This window comes from Stenella coeruleoalba (genome assembly GCF_951394435.1).
Source record: "Stenella coeruleoalba genome assembly, chromosome: 7".
NCBI lineage: Eukaryota > Metazoa > Chordata > Mammalia > Artiodactyla > Delphinidae > Stenella > Stenella coeruleoalba.
In genome coordinates, this window is record NC_137153.1 from 102,718,187 (window position 1) to 102,733,752 (window position 15,566).

Here is a 15,566-nt window from a genome sequence, read left to right on the forward strand (position 1 = left end):
GGGAAGGGACCTGCCCTGGGTTCTGCAGACTACAGGCCAAAACTCTCCCTGGGTTTGAACCTGAGGATGGATGCCTGCTCTGTGCTACTCACCTGCACTCCACTTGCAGCACGTGCCCCCAGGAAGAGCCAGGAGCACGCCCTTAGCAAGCGGTGGGAGACTGTGTCCCTTGCCCTGCTGTTAGGGTCATAGAGGCCAGAACATGGCAGGACAGTTCCTGATTAAGCATCAGCACCAGGGTCAGCTGTGCCCACCCTCCAAGTCAGATCCCAGGAGCAGGCTGCTTCCCTGCCTGTGTCCATAGTTCCGAGTACAGGCTCCAGCACATAATAGGGATTCAGTAGTTATTGAAATAACCAATAAATGTTTCTTGGCCCACTCTTCTGTGGGGATGGCATTTCTGCATGGAGACTATAGACCCCAAAACCAAGGCTGTAAGACCCAATGGGTCTTAGGCCCAGAACTTCCTAAGTGGGTTAGCAGAGTCAAAGCTTGGGCTGGAGGGGCATCTGCAGATACTTCCACAGTTCCCCTGGGCCGCCAGGGCCTTTGCCCTCTTCTGCAACAGGGTGGGGCAGGGGCAGGGCTCTGTAGACGTCGGGGCCAGTGTGTCCCGGCCCTGGCTTTCATTACCCCCATCACCCAAGCACAGGCCTGGCCCTTTCATTGTCCAAGGCAGTGAACGCCTGAGCAGCCGCTGGTGGGGGCTGGGGGTGGTCTTAGCCTGTCATAAGCTCTGGAATTCCTGGGACCACATCTCCCTGGCTTTGTGCCCAGTTTCTGCCATAGTGGCGTAACTCTCCTCCCCACCCTGGAATAAAATCCCAGTGGACTTTGGATCAGAAGCCAGGACAGGGAAGCTCATTAAATAGCTTTTGGCAGGTACCCTCCTTTTTCTGAGGAGGGTATTGCCAAGGGTCAGTCTCCCCCAGGTGGAATCTGCGCGGGGAAGGAAGGTGGGTGGGTTTCCGTCTGTGCAGGGTTCATGATGGGGTCTTGCGAACACAATTCCGAGCGGACCAGGCTTAACACAGTGGAGGCAGTGAGGGAAGACAGATGGAGCCTTGCTGCGGTGCAGCTGCAGGGAACGGCCTTTCCGGGGTGTCTGGGCTGTATCTTGCTGCTGCTGCATCTCCCTGGAGCCTTGGGCTCTGCCTGGGGGTGCTGCTTCTCTTAAAATGGGAGGTGCACATACACTGGCTCCCTGCTAACCCTCCCTGGTCCTAGCTCTGGAAGCTGCTGCCAGCTTGCCTGAACAGTGAGACGTTTGCCTGCATGGCTGGGCTGTATAGCCAACTGACTTCTCAGTATGTAGCTGGAGGGCTCTGTTCCATGGCCGCCCTGTGCAGTGGTGCAGGGCACAGCGGATAGTGGATTGGGTTTGATCTGTAGCTGTGCACTTACTGGTGACCTTGAGCAGCTTTCATTATCTCTCCGCCTCTGTTTAACTATCTGTAAAATGGGGACAGTAGACATCATATCTGATAGGGTTATGAAGATTTCATGAGTCAGTAATTGGGAAGTGCTCTGAACAGTGCTGACACGTACCGTCAAATAAGTGTTTGTTAAATAAAATATGGAGATCAATAAATGGGGCCCAGGCTCTGAGGGCCCAGGTGCTGATCCTGTGGCCTGTGGGCCACCTGGATCTTGCTGTTCCCTAGATCCCAAGTCCTCCTGTACTGAATAGCACCATCATTTACATAGGTCTGAGAAGCATTGGGGTGCAACAGAAGGAGCACTGGACTGGCAGTTAGCAAGCTCTGGTCCCAGCCCTGCCTCTCAGTTGCTCTGTTTCCTTGGGAAAGTCACTAACCCTCTCTGGGCCTCAGTTTCTCTGGCTGTAAATAGGGAATATTTATAGAGTGAAAGATCTCCAAGGACCCTTTTGGCTTAGATAGCCTGACTGACAGTGACTCTCCCGTCCTGCCCCAGGCTGTACACTGGGAGGGTCCACATGCTTTGTTGATTTGTGTCTGGAGCTATGGAGAGGCAGTGGGCAGTGGCCGCCTGGGCTCCCCAGGCACTAGATGCTCTCCTAGCCTGGCCTGGCCTGCTTCTGGGCCTCAGGACACTGAAGTGCTGTGCCCTTTCCTCACTGTCCTTGTGGTCCAGAGTACTGATGAATGCATTCTGGATCTGTTCTGGACTCAGTGCCCTGGGTTGGCAGGGCTGCTCTGGCACAGTGTCTAATGATGGGCTGGCTAGTCTGACTGTGAGCCTGATGTCTGTCTCCATCACTAAGCTGTCGGCTTGGCGAGTGCAGGGCCCCTTTCTGCCTGTTCTCCACCGCATCCCCAGGGCCCAGCACAGAACCTGGCACGTAGTTGGTGCTCCGAAACTGTTTGTTGATTGAGAGGTGAAGACTCAGCTGAACTCATAGACTTCTCTCATCTCAAGGAACCTTATATTCAGGCTCTCCACCCTAAGGAATCTTATCCTAAGCACCAGAAATTCCGCCCTGGGAACCATCAGCCTCCCATTGGAACTGGCCATCTCCTGAGACTCACCTCCTTAGTTTCCCAGGACAAGAATGGGCCCTGTTTCCCAGGAACCTGCAGGATGAGAGCCTTCCAATCTGGAGGGTTCTTGGGCCCTGCAAGGACTGCCTTGGCTCTGCCCCCAGGGACAAGGCAAAGTGTTGATTGGAGTGGGAAGTGCCCAGCTCAGATGAGGGCTGTTCCAAGTTGACCCTAATAAAGGATGTTTTCTTATGTCAGCATGCGTGAACATGCTGGTATGTGTGAGAGAGACAGGAATAGAGAGTCAGAGACAGGGTCAAGGAGGCAGGCAGAGATAGACATTCAGAGACTTTGAGCCTAGTACAGGGAGACTAAGAGGCAGAGGGACAGCACTTCAGCCTAGGGTGGCCGAGGCAGGGTGAGGTGGGAAAGGAGGATAGGGGCTCCTCCTGCCCCATTTTTTTCTGGGCTGACATCCAGTTTGCCTGCCACTTGGGTGGTAAGCATGTTCAGGTTGGAACTGGTTATGGGACAGACACCCCTGACCTGAGCCCCAGGCGCAGCCCAGGGTGTGTTTGTTGAAATCAGACAACCAACTGCAGCAGCCGTAGCCTCAGCATCAAACAGCTTTGCGCTGGCAGGACAGCTTCCTGTGGGGCTGCACGGTGGTTTCGAGTGGGCGCCCTGGAGCTGGACCTACCGGTCTTCAGATCCTACTGGTCTTCAAACAGCAAGCTGTGGGCAGCTTCCACTACCATTCCCTACGCTGGATTCTTCATCTGCAGATAGCGTAATACCAGTACCTGCCTCACAAGGTGCCGATGAGGAGTAAATGAATTAACGAAGGCCGAACTCTCGAAATGGTGCCTGGCCCGGGATCGCTGAATCCTCTGTTAACCCCTCAGGTGGGTAGGTCAAGGGTTGTCAGCCCCATTTTACAGATGAGGAAATCCAGGCTCAGAGATGGGCAGGGACTTGCTCAGCGCACCCAGTCAACCAGGGCTGGAGCTGGGACCTGAGCTGGGGACCCTTGCCTCCCAGTCCAGTGCTCTTCCTCTGCCCCCGCGGTCCCTCTGTTAGGGACCTCTCCTTCACTTGTGATCCTGACTCTTGGGCTGTTGTAACATGCTTCTCGCAGCCACCGTCGCGGGGGGAGGAAGCCCCAAGCTCTCTGTCCCTCTCTGCTTGCCCGGATTTGGCACACAGAAGTGCTAAACAAAAACATGCGTGTTGGACTGCGCTGATGGTGCTGCTGGGAGATGACTGAAGCAGCCGCTCCCCCGGCCCCCGGGGGCGGTGGCATTCTTGGAGTCAGTGCCGGTCGGTCGCAGGACCCTGGGTTAAATTGCAGCCACCCACTGGGACGAGAGCAATGTGGGGGTGGGAGGGCGCCGGGAGGTTTCCATGATTGGCTCCGTCCTGGTCCTGCCGGAGAGCCGGAGCTGCGGCCAGTGGGGTCGCGCTGCCCCAGCTGGGGGAGCCCTTGGGATGTGTGTGGGGAACAGCCGGCTGGGAATCCCAGTGCCAGGGAATGCTGCTGTGAGCCATAGATGCCTCTCCCTCCAGAGCGGCACTCCGGGGGGGCCAGCCCCGGGCCTGGGGACTGATGGCAGGGGAGCCAGGGCTGGTGCGTGTGAGCCTGTAACCCAGGAGCCGTCCGGGCCCCTCGCAGGCTGAAGGACGGGGTGGCCGAGGACTCTTCCTCGAGACATCCCGGGCTCCTTTTCAGATGAAAGTGTCTTGGGAAATTACAGAGTTTTCTATCTGATGGAAGAAAGAAGTCCAACCTCTCTCCAGAGTGGCAGCAGCGGGCTGGACAGGGTGTGTGTTTTGGAAGCGCGCTGGAGGAAGAGGAAGAGGAGGCGGGACGAGTGATGCAAGGGTTTGAAAAAGCCACCTAGATGTGGGAGGGGAACCTGGTCATTTGGTTCGGCTTTTCCCGGCAGGTATCGCGCCCCTGGGGACCTTGGGTAAGTCCATGAATAGCCCTGCTGACACAAAGGAGCTCTGTCTGCGGAAGGCAGCCGCTTGACGCGCCACCAGGAGCTGCCACAGCTGCCCGCCCGTCCGCCCGCCCGCCGGCGGGCGGGCGGAGCTGGGCGGAGACCCGCGCGGGCGGGCGGGCTGGCAGCAGCGGCATCCAGGAGTCCCCGGGTCCCTGCCGGAGTGTGCTGGGTAGGTGCCTCGGTGCCAGGGTGTGTGTATGGCGGGCGGGGGGCTCTTGTCCAGGGCACCCCGTGCCCCTGTTTCTATTGTTTCTTCCCCAGGGCAGCCATTGGTAGGCATGTTGCAACCAAACCATGTGTGTCCTGCTCTGAGATAGCTGTGTGTGTGTGTGTGTGTGTGTGTGTGTGTGTGTGTGCGCGCGCGCGCGCGCGCGCGCGCTTGTCTGTCTGTCTGTCTCGGGGTGGGTGGGAGGGAGCCTGCAGGGCTAGGGGCATGCTTCCGCTGTGTGCTGCTCCCACTTCAAGGCTGGTCAGCTGGCTTTTCTTTCTGAGGGAAATGAATGTTTGGTGAGCAGTAGTCCGGCCACTGCATAGGGAGGGAACGCTCAGCCAGCGCTGCTGGCGATCTTGTCAGGGATGCTGACCACACACGAGGCACTAGGATGGCTGTTCTTGCCTAGTTCCGTGAGGGGAAGGAGGTGGTCTCAGGGGCTGGACTGGGGGTGGGGTCGCAGCTGATCCTTGCGGCTTCGGCTGTTATGTTCACTGGAAGTACAAGCAGAGATGCTCTGCCTCCTGAGCCTCTTGGGAAAGGTCTTGCACCTGCCCCTTTGGCTCCTGCTGAGACCCGTAAGTAAGGAAGGGGATAATTGTTAGGGACCTGCTCACCCCACAGAGCAAGCCGCTGTAAGCAGACAGAGGCCAATTCTTTTATCAACTTGGAGGCCTCACATCTCTATGCTTGTCCTGGGGTGTCCAAGAAGAACCCTCGTGCCCTGGGACCTCAGGGCTGAGGAAAGCCCAGGTCCAGAGAGGGGAGGGGCTGTGCCCACGTTCACACAGCAGATCTCTGGCCAGGACCAGGATGGAGGACGTCTGTCTCCTGGAACAGTGAGGACAGGATATGTGGGTGCCGTTACCCTGTGCTCAGCTCTGAATGTGGCGTTCCTGGCTTGAGATGCCTAGCTAAGTACAGGGCCACTGGGCCTCTCACCAAAAACTTGCAGCATCTTGCTGCCCTCAGGCCTCACGGCTGGGGGCTATCTGGCTCCCCTCTCGAGGTGGCTGGAGTGGGTATATCTCCTGGAAGGAAGGAGCTGCACTGTCTGACCCGCCAGGGCCCGCAGCATCCCAGCCAGGGCACTGCGGCCATAGTCAAAGTTTCCACCAGGGCCGCTTGAGTCCTCCACGCCCAGCCAAGGGGCACCTCCCCTCTTCGCCAGCCCTAGCATGTGGCAAGGCTTAGCCCAGGGCGGGCCCTTCAGGGAGCGAAGTTCCACAGCAGGGCCTGCTCCAGGCCCGGGCTGGCATCTGCTGCAGCAGGGGGATGGTGAAGATGGGGGCAGCTGAGGTGAGTGACCCCCTGTTGGGGAGTCTCTTTGAACCAGAGATCGTCGATGGGGCTTCTGATTATAAGTATCTGGTATCAGTGAAACCACCCCAGCCCCTAGCCTTCTTGCCTTTGCACGTGCTGTTCCCGCTGCCTGGAAAGCCCATCTCTTCTCTTCTCTCCAGGTCTTAATCCTACCCAGACTTCCATGACTAGAGCAAATACTGCAGTTGGAATCTGTCTGTCCCTTGGTGGTGGTACCCACTGTGGTTGCTTCATGTCTTATTCATGTAGGATTTGAGCCTTACTCATCCCTTGGTCCCAAGGGCCCAGCCTGGGACCTGGGGCATGATAGGAAAGGGCTCAGATGGGTTTCCTTGAGGACAAGCTCTGACGTCCAAGTCAGCTCTTTCTACCCATCTCCTAGCTCTGCCTGGCAGACAGGGGGCACTACCAGCTTGAGGCCTGGCGAGGAGTCCCTCTGGAAGGGTCCTAGTTTCTGCATGGCAGGGTTGCTTCTACAGAGCCACGGGTTGGGGGATGGGATTTTTGATAGGAGACAAGGCAGGGAGAACCTTGGCTTCAGCCTGGCGGAGGCCACAGGGAAAGCTGGGCTGGGATCGTGCTGGGCTGGGTGGTGTGGTGTCCATCCCATGGCCTGGGCCACAGAGGGTGGGAGGGGCAGCCCCAGCTAGTTTGAATGCAGTGCTCCTGGTCCTTTGCACAGACTGCAGCAGCTTGGAGCTCAGATTGGGCCCTGTTGGGATGGTGCCAACCAGGGTGGTGGATTGGAGGGTTGGGGGAGCGTGCGGTTCTCAGCCAGTGGTCTGCCTGGCTCCCCCAGAAGAGGCGCAGCTGAGGAGGGAATGCCCACGCCCCGCTGGGTTCCTAGGGGCGCTGAGAGCCTCTTCCTGTTCAGTCTCCCAAGGCCCTAGAATAGCTGAGTCTGTTTGCCTTCTGGACAGATACGGGACTGAGGCAGGAAAGGAAGGATTTGCCTGAGGTTATATGCGACTCAGCAGCACGGCAGGGACAAGAACCCAGGTCTCCGGGTCCCCCCCGCCAGGTTTCTCTCCGTCACACCAGCTGGATGACTCAGAGTACTTGGCTTTCACCTTGATGCTCCCTTTTTGGGGACTCCCTTAGTGACACATTCCTTTCCAGGACTGTCGCATTTACTAGCTAGAGCCCGGCTCTCCTCTGAAAAAGCAGCGCGTGCAGGTAAAGAAAGCCCTGGCCTGGCCAACAGGCTGGACACTGAGGCACAGGCTGGTCCCTGCTCACTGGATGATCTCAGGCAAATCTGCTTTTTTCTCTGGCTCAGTTTCCCCTTTGGAGCAACCAGGGACTGGACCAGGTATTGCCTGGCCCCTTCCAGGCATCCAGAGAATCTTCCATTCTCTGCAGACGCTCTCCTCTTCCTGGGTTCCGAGAGTCATTGGTCAAGGCCAGGGTCCGGCTTCCCAGGGAAGTGGCCCCCTACCTGTTCCTCAGGCCCTTCTGGTCAGAAGCCTTCTCTTGCAAGCTGGAGCCTGGGCCGAGGCTGGGAGGTTTGTTGTTGTTTGTGGAGCCAGGCCGTTTCCAAGATGTCATTGCTCAGGGAAAACCGTCATTCCTCCGAGGAATAAAGAGGCTGCTTACGGCTCAGCCTGGAGAGGCTGGAGCCGCTCACGGCAGGCCAGCCAGGCTCGGCCCCCGGGAGTCGCCACCTTTGCCTGAACAACCAGCTGGTGGGGGCAGGATTGGGAAAGGGGTGCTGGGGCCACAAGCCGCTTGAGAAATTGGAGCTTCCAGGCACGGAGGAGAGGAGAAGGGGTCCCAGGAGACCCTCTTCCTCTGGCAGTGGGCCGAGGTCATCACTCCAGACGTGTGGAGAGTTGCCAGGTGTGCCCTCTGCTCCAGATGGCCTTGGGCTTCTCCCCTCTCCCTCTGCCACGGGCTGGCCTGCCCGCACCTGGCACTGGGGCTCAGGCTGCTGCCGGAAAACTGTCAGCGGCTCCCAACTTAGAAAGGTGGGGAGTGCAGGAAGTTATTTGGAACTGGGCGCGCTCTCCCCTACGTAGCCAGGGCTCTCTGTGGCGTCCTTGGTTATCTCTTGGTGGGGTTAACCTCGGGCTGATAGCAGAACTCACACACTCGGGGCAGGGTGGCAGAGGGTGGGAGGCATGGGGAAAGGCAGAGGAAGAGCTGGGCAGAGCCTCTGGGAGCCAAATGGCTGGCCACAACCTTGAAAAAAGGCTGGAGGCAGCCACGGGGAGAACACTGGAATGGAAGGTGGCGTGCCTGTCCCACTCCTCTAGTCAAGGGTTGTAACTGTGTCCGCGCAGAGCTCCAAAACCTTCACTGCTCACACCTCGATTAATGAAGTTCCCAGTTGATTCAAACAGCGGCTCTGTAATTGCTTTCTCTGCCTGTCTCCCTCTCTTCCCTCCACATGTGTCTAACACCCACTATGTACAGTGCACTGGCCAGGTACTGGAGGTATAGGTCCAATCTTTAATCTAGTGCCAGGGATGGGCGTGTAATGGATGGTAACAAGACAGCTTTGACAGGGAGACTCGTGGAGAGGGAACCCTGGGGAAGCTTCCAACCCAGCCCGGGAGACCCTGCAGGAGGTGAGACTGAATCCGGATGCACAGATGCTTGTCCATCGAAGGAGGAGATCTCCATCCCAGTCTGCCCACCCCACTAGGGTGTAGACATGATTCCTGCCTGACCATAGAGATTGCCTATGTGTGTCCATCCACATGCTGCGACTTATCGCAGTGGTGGCCGAATAATGTTGTATGCAGGTGCATGGGCTCTGGACTTGAGGGCAGGCTCTCCCTCTCTACAGTTGGGTGCCCTTGGGTAAGACACAGAAACTCTCGGTGCCTGCATTTCCTCAAGCAGGGGCCCAACCTCACTGGGGTGATGAGATGAGGTGTGTACGCAGAGGGCTGCGTGCGTGCTGACACTGAGGCATGGGGGCAGCGGGGGTACCCCTGGCACATTCCCTTACTGGTGGCTGTCATTGAATGGGATGATGTGGGTGAAGTGAGGTGTTCGGCATAGAGTCTGACACTGAGGCATGGGGGCAGCGGGGCTACCCCTGGCACCTTCCCTTACTGGTGGCTGTCATTGAATGGGATGATGTGGGTGAAGTGAGGTGTTCGGCATGGAGTCTGACACTGAGCGGGCATTTGCTGAATGGGAGGGGGCACAGCAGCTTTGGGGCTGGGAGGGAAGAATCAGCTGGAATGTGCTATCAGGCCCTAGGATGAGGGCTTTTATTTGCTTTTGAAATAAACTTTTATATTGAAATGTAAAAGACAGCAAGGGTAGAAGTATGTAGCCAATGAATTTTCACAAAGTGAATAAACTCTCCAGGTCAAGAAACAGAACATTCTAGTACCCTGGGAACCTACCCCGCCCCTGGCCGCGCCCCACCCCTCAGTCACTGCCACCTCAAAGGGTAACCCTTTTCTTGCCTTCTCTCACTGAGTAGTGCTGCCTGTTTTTGAATTTTGTATTCGTGGAATCATTGAGTATGTATTCTTCTATGTTGACTTCTTTGGATCAGCATTTTGATGGTGAATCCTTCAGTATTATTGTACTCAGTTTTATTCCGTTCACCCCCACTGTGTGTGGTATTTCACTGTGTGAATATAGGTGCCCCAATTTATCCATCCTATCATTGATGGACATTTGGGTTGTTGCCAGTTGGAGGTTATCATGAATAGTACTACTATGAATATTCTCATACATGTCTTTTGATGCACTGTAATATACTTTTCTGTTGGGTAAATACCTAAGGTTTACAATTGCTCAGTCATAAAGTTGTATATAATTAGCTTTAGTAGATTCCACTGTATAATTTTCTTTTTTTTAACATCTTTATTGGAGTATAATTGCTTTACAGTGGTGTGTTAGTTTCTGTTTCATAACAGTGAATCAGTTATGCAAACCCACATGTCCCCATATCTCTTCCCTCTTGCATCTCCCTCCCTCCCACCCTGCCTATCCCACCCCTCTAGGTGGTCACAAAGCACCGAGCTGATCTCCCTGTGCTATGCGGCTGCTTCCCACTAGCTATCTATTTTACATTTGGTAGTGTATATATGTCCATGCCACTGTCTCACTTTGTCCCAGCTTACCCTTCCCCCTCCCCATATTCTCAAGTCCATTCTCTAGTAGGTCTGCATCTTTATTCCCGTCTTGCCCCTAGGCTCTTCTGATCTTTTTTTTTTTTTTTAGATTCCATATATATGTATGTATGCATACGGTATTTGTTTTTCTCTTTCTGACTTACTTCACTCTGTATGACAGTCTCTAGGTCCATCCATCTCACTACAAATAACTCAGTTTCGTTCCTTTTTATGACTGAGGAATATTCCATCGTATATATGTGCCACATCTTCTTTATCCATTCATCTGTCGATGGACACTTAGGTTGCTTCCATGTCCTGGCTATTGTAAATACAGCTGCAATGAACATTGTGGTGCATGACTCTTTTGGAATTATGGTTTTCTCAGGGTCTATGCCCAGTAGTGGGATTGCTAGGTCATATGGTAGTTCTATTTTTAGTTTTTTAAGGAACCTCCACACTGTTCTCCATAGTGGCTGTATCAGTTTACATTCCCACCCACAGTGCTAGAGGGTTCCCTTTTCTCCACACCCTCTCCACCATTTATTGTTTGTAGAATTTTTGATGATGGCCATTCTGACTGGTGTGAGGTGATACCTCATTGTAGTTTTGATTTGCATTTCTCTAATGATTAGTGATGTTGAGCATCCTTTCATGTGTTTGTTGGCAATCTGTATATCTTCTTTGGAGAAATGTCTAATTAGGTCTTCTGCCCATTTTTGGATTGGGTTGTTTGATATTGAGCTGCATGAGTTGCTTGTATGTTTTGGAGATTAATCCTTTGTCAGTTGCTTCATTTGCAAATATTTTCTCCCATTCTGAGGCCACTGTATGATTTTCTCAAGCGTGACAACAATACACCCTTTTCAGGCAGCATAGGAGAGCACCTGTTGCTTCACGTCCTCACCAACAGAATTGGCATTAGCTATTGTGATATCTGATTGTGGGTTTAATTTGCATTTCCTTGGTGACTAATGAGGTTTAGCACCTTTTCGTATGTTGATTGGCCGTTTGGATCATCTCTTTGTGAAGTGCCTGTTCAAGTCTTTTCTCCAGTTTTCTATTGGATCCTCTTATTGATTTGAGGGAGCTTAAAAAATATTCTGGATATGTGTTCATTGTTGGATATGCACATTGCAAATATCTCCTCCCACTCAGTGGCTTGCCTTTTCACTCTTTTCTGAAGAATAGAAGTTCTTCATTTTAACGCAGCCAACTTGTCACTCTTTGTCTCTGTGGAGAATGCTAATTGAACCCTGTTTCTTTGCCTATTACAAGGTTGTAGATATTCTGTTGTGTTGTCTTCTGGATGTTTTATTGTTTTATGTTTCATATTTAGCTCTGAAATCCACCTGAAATAGATTCTTACGTAGGATGGACGTAGAGGTCAAGACTCATTTCCTCTGGGTGGATATCCAATTTATTCAAAAGATCATCCTTTCTCACTGTCGGTCCCTATCACCTTTGTCAGAAATCAAGGGGCAATAGGGTGAGCTGAGTTTTGAAGGATGTGTAGGAGTTCACCAGGTGGACAGAGGAGGGGAGAGGGTTCTGGGAGGAAGTACAGTGAGCACAGATTTAGAGGTGCCTGAGAGGAGCGTGCTTGGGGAACTCCCAACAGTTCAGCCTGGCTGGAGGGAAGAGGGGAGAAGTGGTGTGGTGGAGAGGCCGATTGGCAGGGACAGGACACACAGGGGAAGGAGCTGGGACACCAGAGCGTTGCGGTGGATTTAAGCTGTGGGGCAGTATAGTCAGGTTCGTATAAGAGAGATGAGAGACGGTCCCATGACAGGAGGATGAGTTTGGAGCCTGCTGTCAACCCAGACAAACCCAGCCTTGACATCCCCCTCAGCAGAGACAGAGCCTGTCTTCTTCAGAGAAGCAGTGGCAGAGGTAGCAGTGTGCCTGGGGCCTTGGAGGGTGGCCTTTGGCTGCAGGTTTGCGGCTGAGTCCAGTGGCCAGATATACATTCCAGTGTCCTTGAGTGGAAAAGCTTCCCGCCACTCCAACCCCAGCCGCCACCCAGTGCCACCAGCACTGCAGGCCCTGAAGGAGGAATAGTTTAGGAACTGGAGCAGACGGACAAGGTTGGGGTGGGGGGGGTGGATCTCTGGAAAGGGGGTGCTTTCTGCTTCTCCCGCCCTTGATGCACCCACAAGGATCCCGGCCTCACCTTGGGCCCTGAGAACAGACCCTTCCAGGCTGGCTGAGATTCAGAGCTGGACAGACCTCCTCCAGGAGAGAGCGGCCTAGAGAGGGGAGTCGCTTGGCCCGGAGCCCCGCAGTGGGCCATACTTACCCAGCTTGGCTACCCACCAGCCTCCAGGGCCTTTGGGATGGGCCTCAGTTTTCTCCCCTGAAACGTACAGATAATAATAGTGCCCCCACCCTAGGGCTGTGGCCCGAATATGTCAAGTGCCTTCTCCTGGAGTGGATGCAGGGGAAGGGACTGGTGATGATGATGATGATTACAGGAATTGCAAATGTTTAATGAGTACCCACTACGTGCCAGGCCCCTCTATCTGGATGGTCTCCCAACAGTATCATGGTCTGGGTACTTGCTACTTCTGTCGCCATTTCACAGATCAGAAAATTGAGCCTTGAAGAGGTTAAGCAGCGTGCTCAAGGGCGCCGAGCTAGGCGGTGGCAGGGCCAGGATTTGAACCTGGATTTGTATGTCTCCAGACCCCTGTTCTTCACCAGCAATAGGCTTCCCTCCTCCACCCCTGGCTCTGAAAGTGCTCCCCGTTATCCGAGCTGTTGCTTGCAATTAAGCCTGAGATTTTGGGCTTGGTCTCCGGTGCCTGACATGGCGGAGAGTCGAGAGGAAGGTCTTGGCCATGGGCTGAGCACTGCTGTGCCCCAGGTCCTGCCTCCTGCCCCCTGTCACGGCATCCCTGCGAGAGAGGCATCGCTGACTCGGTCACACGGTTAGGAAGTGGGATTCAACGCAGGCCTGCCTGATTCCCAGTCCCGGTCTCCTGCTCACAGTGCTACGTGTGCCCTTCCCTGAGGTCCTCCTAGCTTGGCAGAGCTTTCGTGTTTGAGCAGCCTAGTGTAGAACATCGTAGAGAAACCACGCGCTTCTGACTCTCCCGCCCATGAAGGGGTCCCCGGGCGGGAGGTGGTTTGGGAGGGTCACCAGGTGTATGTAATTCCGTAGCAGTCCTGCCCTCACCCGGCGAGTCAGACACCTGCCCCTCAGTCGCCACTAATCTGGGGTAAGAGCAGGGACCCTGCATCCACTATTGCTCACCACTGCCTAGCACAGTGCCTAGGCCCTGGTGGGAGCTTGGTAAGGTCTTCTGAAGACAGAGAGGGAGGGAGAGAGGAAGGGCAGTGAAGGGGGCAGGAAAGAAGATCATGGGGCAGGAGAAGGAGCAGGGCTTTAGGGCCAGCAGACCATGTTTACATTCTGAGTCCTCTGCTTACTCAGTTTTTGAAGTTGTGTAACTTACTTAACTTTTCTGAGTCCCAGATTCCTTATTTGTAAAATGGGGCCAGTTTTGCTACCGACCTCATAATGTTGCTAGACATGAGAAAGTGTAGGTAAAGCAACTGTTGCAGTGCCTACTGTCTAGTAGATGCTCAATTAATGCTTTCTCTCTTCCCCTCTCCACCCATCTTTTTCACTGTTTTCTGTTTCCACCATCTCTAGCTCCACCTTCCTTATCTTTACAGCACTAAGTAAACTTCGCTTTCAGGGTAAAGTTCGAATTCCTTAACATAGCCATGCTTCTGCTCCGTGGAACCACCTGCACTTCCTCAAATATTCCATGCTGTCTCTGGCTTTGGCCTGGATACCCTCTCCCATCCCTTTCCCAACCTCCTCCAAGAGCCATCCCAGTCTTTCCTGCTGTCTCTGTGCTTCCATAGCCCCTTGGGGTGGTGGTGGGTCGGTGGGAGATTGACATGGGCCCCTGACCTGGTTCTCTCACCCGGAGACCCAGTGCCTTCGGGGAAAGACATGTGTCTTGCCACCGTTTGTCTCTGGTGCCCCACACAGGCCCTGGCACAGGACTGGGGCTCTGTAGGTATTTGCTGAGTATCTCTGGGGGTTGGGGTGGGGGTGAGTAAACCAGGGACACAATCCTAATGAGCCAGAGCAGAACCTGACTGGGGCCATGACAGCAGTGCAGGCCAGGCATTGGCAGGAGAGCAGAGAGCCCCCTAGCCAGGGTATCCCAGGGAGCATTTAACTGGGCTGCAGGAGATGGGCAGGAAGTAGACTTCAGAAGGTTGAGATAATAAGGAAATGAGCCAGTGCACGTGCACACATCTGGATCAGGGAGAGAAAGAGGGTGTCAGGTGGGAAGGGAGTGGTGGTGGAACTCACAGGAGAACTGGATCTTGAGCAGAGAGCCCCAGGGTGGGGTAGGAGAGGCCCATGGGGCCGCGCTCGCTTTCTGACGGAGGCATCAGTCACCACAGGGACAGGAAGAGACTGGGGAAACTTCTGTTCTCCACTCGCGTGGCTTTCAGATGAGCATAAGGCCGGAGGTGTAGAAGGGGTCTTTGGGGCGGCGGGGTTGGGGGCAGAGACTGCGAGTCCAGGCCCCCCACGCACACGGAAGACCCGAGAAGAGAAGGGGCTTGGCGAGGTGGTGACGGGGGGGCACAGTACTGGAAACCCAGCCCTTGGGAGCTGCTTCCCCTGCCTGGTGAGAAGCTGGTCATCCAGGAGGGTGGTGGGCATCTCAGCAGGCTCCGAAGGCCAGGCCTGAGGGCGTGTTCTTCTGACGTAGCCAGGTGACATTGCCAAGGGTAGGGAAGGTTTCTAAGAGGGCTCCCTGTCTTCTCACTCCTCAGGGCTTCCTCTTCCCTGCATGCTGGTGAGCTGCTTCTCCTCTGTGCCGCAGTACTGCTTTCAGTACAATGGGTATGCTCCCTGCTCTGGTGCGTTGCCTGCCTTCCTGAGCCCCTGACAGATCAGTGAGTTGTTGTGTGATTCTCTAGGGACAGAGAATTTTCAGTCTGCAGTCAAATTCCTCCTCCTTCCACTCTCTCCTCCCGCAGTTGGGCCTCTCTGCATAGGGAGCGTGAACGGGTAGCTGACTCTAGCAGGCTTGTCAGCTGCCCAGCCTGGACCAGGGGCTGCCGAGGTCCTGCCTCTTGCACATGGGCTCCATTACAGAGGAAGTGCCGTGTACTGGAACTGGTACCAAACTAGGTTCTGGTCTGGATTCTAGTCCCGATTCTGTTGTGTGACCTTGGGCATATCGCCTCCCTTCCCTGGGCTTTAGTCACCTTGTCTGTTAATGGAGGCAGCTCCCGGAATTTTCTGGGGAGTCAAAAAAAGGTCAAGATGCCTGGGCCCTACTTTTGGGGACTCTTATCCAGTAGGTCTGGCACTGGGCCCAGATATAGATCTTTTTTAAATGTTCCACAGGTGATTCTAAAGTATATCTCTCTGTTGAGAACCGACAGTCTGGATCAGTACTTTGCAAACTTGAATATGCAAATGAGTCACCTGGGATCTTGG

General features: G+C 54.6%; 1 protein-coding gene across 6 annotated transcripts in view; it reads left to right on the plus strand.

The window, feature by feature from the left end:
- The window catches only part of RGS3 (regulator of G protein signaling 3), a 129,160-nt gene that overhangs the window by 89,653 nt on the left and 23,941 nt on the right, over window positions 1–15,566 (plus strand). The window contains exon 1 of one of the 6 annotated variants that reach the window (XM_079926688.1): window positions 4,486–4,637. The exons of the other annotated variants lie outside the window; for them this stretch is intronic. The gene's annotated coding sequence lies outside the window, so the exon portion shown is untranslated. Of the gene's footprint in view, window positions 1–4,485; window positions 4,638–15,566 lie in introns of those variants that run through there. 6 annotated transcript variants of the gene reach the window in all.